Source organism: Bombus huntii, chromosome 6 (assembly GCF_024542735.1).
Source record: "Bombus huntii isolate Logan2020A chromosome 6, iyBomHunt1.1, whole genome shotgun sequence".
Lineage (NCBI taxonomy): Eukaryota > Metazoa > Arthropoda > Insecta > Hymenoptera > Apidae > Bombus > Bombus huntii.
Genome location: NC_066243.1, coordinates 5,351,974 through 5,359,409, shown reverse-complemented (window position 1 = coordinate 5,359,409; position 7,436 = coordinate 5,351,974).

Here is a 7,436-nt window from a genome sequence, read left to right as displayed (position 1 = left end):
GAGCGAGCGGAGCGAGCGAGCAACGCGTAAGAGCGTATCGTTGTATCGTATGGACTTTGAAATATCCGCCTCTGTTCGAACGTTCGAGTAGAAATAACTCGCTGAAAAGCGTTATAATGTATCGAAATTTTGCGTGAAATCGCTATGTTACGACGTAATCTGGTCGAAAGTAACGATTTCACTTTATTTTTTTGAGAAATTTCGTCCGCCGGACCAAAATGACCGTGAGGTTGGAACTTGGAATTTTGTCGCCCCGCTACGAAGAGACCGGATGTTCCCATCGAAATAACCCGCTAAAAATCGTTACAAGGTAGGAATATCTTTGCATAAATCGACGTACCTCGATAAAATACGTCGGGAATAATCGTTTATGTCGGTCGCGCCTTTCTAACGTTTTTTAGGTTCCTTCGCGTTCTTTCGCGTTCATTCTCGTTCATTCGCGTTCATTCGCGTTCATTCGCCTTCATTCACGTTTTTTCCCGCTTGACGAGAGAGACGAAAACGAGGAGAAAGGTCGCGATAAATGCTCGCTCGCTGCGCTCGCTCGGACTAATCTAGCCCAACCCAAAACCGATCCCGCGCGTTCTAACGAAGATTTCGATGAAATCGAAGAACGAACGCAAAAGGGATTGGTTTTGGGTTGGGCTATTTTTTTTTTCGAGCGAGCGGAGCGAGCGAGCAACGCGTAAGAGCGTATCGTTGCATCGCATGGACTTTGAAATATCCGCCTCTGTTCGAACGTTCGAGTAGAAATAACTCGCTGAAAAGCGTTATAACGTATCGAAATTTTGCGTGAAATCGCTATGTTACGACGTAATCTGGTCGAAAGTAACGATTTCACTTTATTTTTTTGAGAAATTTCGTCCGCCGGACCAAAATGACCGTGAGGTTGGAACTTGGAATTTTGTCGCCCCGCTACGAAAAGACCGGATGTTCCCATCGAAATAACCCGCTAAAAATCGTTACAAGGTAGGAATATCTTTGCATAAATCGACGTACCTCGATAAAATACGTCGGGAATAATCGTTTATGTCGGTCGCGGCTTTCTAACGTTTTTTAGGTTCCTTCGCGTTCTTTCGCGTTCATTCGCGTTCATTCGCGTTCATTCGCGTTCATTCGCCTTCATTCACGTTTTTTCCCGCTTGACGAGAGAGACGAAAACGAGGAGAAAGGTCGCGATAAATGCTCGCTCGCTGCGCTCGCTCGGACTAATCTAGCCCAACCCAAAACCGATCCCGCGCGTTCTAACGAAGATTTCGATGAAATCGAAGAACGAACGCAAAAGGGATTGGTTTTGGGTTGGGCTATTTTTTTTCGAGCGAGCGGAGCGAGCGAGCAACGCGTAAGAGCGTATCGTTGTATCGTATGGACTTTGAAATATCCGCCTCTGTTCGAACGTTCGAGTAGAAATAACTCGCTGAAAAGCGTTATAATGTATCGAAATTTTGCGTGAAATCGCTATGTTACGACGTAATCTTGTCGAAAGTAACGATTTCACTTTATTTTTTTGAGAAATTTCGTCCGCCGGACCAAAATGACCGTGAGGTTGGAACTTGGAATTTTGTCGCCCCGCTACGAAGAGACCGGATGTTCCCATCGAAATAACCCGCTAAAAATCGTTACAAGGTAGGAATATCTTTGCATAAATCGACGTACCTCGATAAAATACGTCGGGAATAATGGTTTATGTCGGTCGCGCCTTTCTAACGTTTTTTAGGTTCCTTCGCGTTCTTTCGCGTTCATTCGCGTTCATTCGCGTTCATTCGCGTTCATTCGCGTTCATTCACGTTTTTTCCCGCTTGACGAGAGAGACGAAAACGAGGAGAAAGGTCGCGATAAATGCTCGCTCGCTGCGCTCGCTCGGACTAATCTAGCCCAACCCAAAACCGATCCCGCGCGTTCTAACGAAGATTTCGATGAAATCGAAGAACGAACGCAAAAGGGATTGGTTTTGGGTTGGGCTATTTTTTTCGAGCGAGCGGAGCGAGCGAGCAACGCGTAAGAGCGTATCGTTGCATCGCATGGACTTTGAAATATCCGCCTCTGTTCGAACGTTCGAGTAGAAATAACTCGCTGAAAAGCGTTATAATGTATCGAAATTTTGCGTGAAATCGCTATGCTACGACGTAATCTGGTCGAAAGTAACGATTTCACTTTATTTTTTTGAGAAATTTCGTCCGCCGGACCAAAATGACCGTGAGGTTGGAACTTGGAATTTAGTCGCCCCGCTACGAAAAGACCGGATGTTCCCATCGAAATAACCCGCTAAAAATCGTTACAAGGTAGGAATATCTTTGCATAAATCGACGTACCTCGATAAAATACGTCGGGAATAATGGTTTATGTCGGTCGCGCCTTTCTAACGTTTTTTAGGTTCCTTCGCGTTCTTTCGCGTTCATTCGCGTTCATTCGCGTTCATTCGCGTTCATTCGCGTTCATTCACGTTTTTTCCCGCTTGACGAGAGAGACGAAAACGAGGAGAAAGGTCGCGATAAATGCTCGCTCGCTGCGCTCGCTCGGACTAATCTAGCCCAACCCAAAACCGATCCCGCGCGTTCTAACGAAGATTTCGATGAAATCGAAGAACGAACGCAAAAGGGATTGGTTTTGGGTTGGGCTATTTTTTTCGAGCGAGCGGAGCGAGCGAGCAACGCGTAAGAGCGTATCGTTGCATCGCATGGACTTTGAAATATCCGCCTCTGTTCGAACGTTCGAGTAGAAATAACTCGCTGAAAAGCGTTATAATGTATCGAAATTTTGCGTGAAATCGCTATGTTACGACGTAATCTGGTCGAAAGTAACGATTTCACTTTATTTTTTTGAGAAATTTCGTCCGCCGGACCAAAATGACCGTGAGGTTGGAACTTGGAATTTAGTCGCCCCGCTACGAAGAGACCGGATGTTCCCATCGAAATAACCCGCTAAAAATCGTTACAAGGTAGGAATATCTTTGCATAAATCGACGTACCTCGATAAAATACGTCGGGAATAATGGTTTATGTCGGTCGCGCCTTTCTAACGTTTTTCACGTTCCTTCGCGTTCTTTCGCGTTCATTCGCGTTCATTCGCGTTCATTCGCGTTCATTCGCGTTCATTCACGTTTTTTCCCGCTTGACGAGAGAGACGAAAACGAGGAGAAAGGTCGCGATAAATGCTCGCTCGCTGCGCTCGCTCGGACTAATCTAGCCCAACCCAAAACCGATCCCGCGCGTTCTAACGAAGATTTCGATGAAATCGAAGAACGAACGCAAAAGGGATTGGTTTTGGGTTGGGCTATTTTTTTCGAGCGAGCGGAGCGAGCGAGCAACGCGTAAGAGCGTATCGTTGCATCGCATGGACTTTGAAATATCCGCCTCTGTTCGAACGTTCGAGTAGAAATAACTCGCTGAAAAGCGTTATAATGTATCGAAATTTTGCGTGAAATCGCTATGTTACGACGTAATCTGGTCGAAAGTAACGATTTCACTTTATTTTTTTGAGAAATTTCGTCCGCCGGACCAAAATGACCGTGAGGTTGGAACTTGGAATTTAGTCGCCCCGCTACGAAGAGACCGGATGTTCCCATCGAAATAACCCGCTAAAAATCGTTACAAGGTAGGAATATCTTTGCATAAATCGACGTACCTCGATAAAATACGTCGGGAATAGTGGTTTATGTCGGTCGCGCCTTTCTAACGTTTTTTAGGTTCCTTCGCGTTCTTTCGCGTTCATTCGCGTTCATTCGCGTTCATTCGCGTTCATTCGCGTTCATTCACGTTTTTTCCCGCTTGACGAGAGAGACGAAAACGAGGAGAAAGGTCGCGATAAATGCTCGCTCGCTGCGCTCGCTCGGACTAATCTAGCCCAACCCAAAACCGATCCCGCGCGTTCTAACGAAGATTTCGATGAAATCGAAGAACGAACGCAAAAGGGATTGGTTTTGGGTTGGGCTATTTTTTTTCGAGCGAGCGGAGCGAGCGAGCAACGCGTAAGAGCGTATCGTTGTATCGTATGGACTTTGAAATATCCGCCTCTGTTCGAACGTTCGAGTAGAAATAACTCGCTGAAAAGCGTTATAATGTATCGAAATTTTGCGTGAAATCGCTATGTTACGACGTAATCTGGTCGAAAGTAACGATTTCACTTTATTTTTTTGAGAAATTTCGTCCGCCGGACCAAAATGACCGTGAGGTTGGAACTTGGAATTTTGTCGCCCCGCTACGAAGAGACCGGATGTTCCCATCGAAATAACCCGCTAAAAATCGTTACAAGGTAGGAATATCTTTGCATAAATCGACGTACCTCGATAAAATACGTCGGGAATAATCGTTTATGTCGGTCGCGCCTTTCTAACGTTTTTTAGGTTCCTTCGCGTTCTTTCGCGTTCATTCTCGTTCATTCGCGTTCATTCGCGTTCATTCGCCTTCATTCACGTTTTTTCCCGCTTGACGAGAGAGACGAAAACGAGGAGAAAGGTCGCGATAAATGCTCGCTCGCTGCGCTCGCTCGGACTAATCTAGCCCAACCCAAAACCGATCCCGCGCGTTCTAACGAAGATTTCGATGAAATCGAAGAACGAACGCAAAAGGGATTGGTTTTGGGTTGGGCTATTTTTTTTTTCGAGCGAGCGGAGCGAGCGAGCAACGCGTAAGAGCGTATCGTTGCATCGCATGGACTTTGAAATATCCGCCTCTGTTCGAACGTTCGAGTAGAAATAACTCGCTGAAAAGCGTTATAACGTATCGAAATTTTGCGTGAAATCGCTATGTTACGACGTAATCTGGTCGAAAGTAACGATTTCACTTTATTTTTTTGAGAAATTTCGTCCGCCGGACCAAAATGACCGTGAGGTTGGAACTTGGAATTTAGTCGCCCCGCTACGAAGAGACCGGATGTTCCCATCGAAATAACCCGCTAAAAATCGTTACAAGGTAGGAATATCTTTGCATAAATCGAAGTACCTCGATAAAATACGTCGGGAATAATCGTTTATGTCGGTCGCGCCTTTCTAACGTTTTTTAGGTTCCTTCGCGTTCTTTCGCGTTCATTCTCGTTCATTCGCGTTCATTCGCGTTCATTCGCCTTCATTCACGTTTTTTCCCGCTTGACGAGAGAGACGAAAACGAGGAGAAAGGTCGCGATAAATGCTCGCTCGCTGCGCTCGCTCGGACTAATCTAGCCCAACCCAAAACCGATCCCGCGCGTTCTAACGAAGATTTCGATGAAATCGAAGAACGAACGCAAAAGGGATTGGTTTTGGGTTGGGCTATTTTTTTTTTCGAGCGAGCGGAGCGAGCGAGCAACGCGTAAGAGCGTATCGTTGCATCGCATGGACTTTGAAATATCCGCCTCTGTTCGAACGTTCGAGTAGAAATAACTCGCTGAAAAGCGTTATAACGTATCGATATTTTGCGTGAAATCGCTATGTTACGACGTAATCTGGTCGAAAGTAACGATTTCACTTTATTTTTTTGAGAAATTTCGTCCGCCGGACCAAAATGACCGTGAGGTTGGAACTTGGAATTTTGTCGCCCCGCTACGAAGAGACCGGATGTTCCCATCGAAATAACCCGCTAAAAATCGTTACAAGGTAGGAATATCTTTGCATAAATCGACGTACCTCGATAAAATACGTCGGGAATAATCGTTTATGTCGGTCGCGCCTTTCTAACGTTTTTTAGGTTCCTTCGCGTTCTTTCGCGTTCATTCGCGTTCATTCGCGTTCATTCGCGTTCATTCGCCTTCATTCACGTTTTTTCCCGCTTGACGAGAGAGACGAAAACGAGGAGAAAGGTCGCGATAAATGCTCGCTCGCTGCGCTCGCTCGGACTAATCTAGCCCAACCCAAAACCGATCCCGCGCGTTCTAACGAAGATTTCGATGAAATCGAAGAACGAACGCAAAAGGGATTGGTTTTGGGTTGGGCTATTTTTTTTCGAGCGAGCGGAGCGAGCGAGCAACGCGTAAGAGCGTATCGTTGTATCGTATGGACTTTGAAATATCCGCCTCTGTTCGAACGTTCGAGTAGAAATAACGCGCTGAAAAGCGTTATAATGTATCGAAATTTTGCGTGAAATCGCTATGTTACGACGTAATCTGGTCGAAAGTAACGATTTCACTTTATTTTTTTGAGAAATTTCGTCCGCCGGACCAAAATGACCGTGAGGTTGGAACTTGGAATTTAGTCGCCCCGCTACGAAGAGACCGGATGTTCCCATCGAAATAACCCGCTAAAAATCGTTACAAGGTAGGAATATCTTTGCATAAATCGACGTACCTCGATAAAATACGTCGGGAATAATGGTTTATGTCGGTCGCGCCTTTCTAACGTTTTTTAGGTTCCTTCGCGTTCTTTCGCGTTCATTCGCGTTCATTCGCGTTCATTCGCGTTCATTCGCCTTCATTCACGTTTTTTCCCGCTTGACGAGAGAGACGAAAACGAGGAGAAAGGTCGCGATAAATGCTCGCTCGCTGCGCTCGCTCGGACTAATCTAGCCCAACCCAAAACCGATCCCGCGCGTTCTAACGAAGATTTCGATGAAATCGAAGAACGAACGCAAAAGGGATTGGTTTTGGGTTGGGCTATTTTTTTTCGAGCGAGCGGAGCGAGCGAGCAACGCGTAAGAGCGTATCGTTGTATCGTATGGACTTTGAAATATCCGCCTCTGTTCGAACGTTCGAGTAGAAATAACTCGCTGAAAAGCGTTATAATGTATCGAAATTTTGCGTGAAATCGCTATGTTACGACGTAATCTGGTCGAAAGTAACGATTTCACTTTATTTTTTTGAGAAATTTCGTCCGCCGGACCAAAATGACCGTGAGGTTGGAACTTGGAATTTAGTCGCCCCGCTACGAAGAGACCGGATGTTCCCATCGAAATAACCCGCTAAAAATCGTTACAAGGTAGGAATATCTTTGCATAAATCGACGTACCTCGATAAAATACGTCGGGAATAATGGTTTATGTCGGTCGCGCCTTTCTAACGTTTTTTAGGTTCCTTCGCGTTCTTTCGCGTTCATTCGCGTTCATTCGCGTTCATTCGCGTTCATTCGCCTTCATTCACGTTTTTTCCCGCTTGACGAGAGAGACGAAAACGAGGAGAAAGGTCGCGATAAATGCTCGCTCGCTGCGCTCGCTCGGACTAATCTAGCCCAACCCAAAACCGATCCCGCGCGTTCTAACGAAGATTTCGATGAAATCGAAGAACGAACGCAAAAGGGATTGGTTTTGGGTTGGGCTATTTTTTTTCGAGCGAGCGGAGCGAGCGAGCAACGCGTAAGAGCGTATCGTTGCATCGCATGGACTTTGAAATATCCGCCTCTGTTCGAACGTTCGAGTAGAAATAACTCGCTGAAAAGCGTTATAATGTATCGAAATTTTGCGTGAAATCGCTATGTTACGACGTAATCTGGTCGAAAGTAACGATTTCACTTTATTTTTTTGAGAAATTTCGTC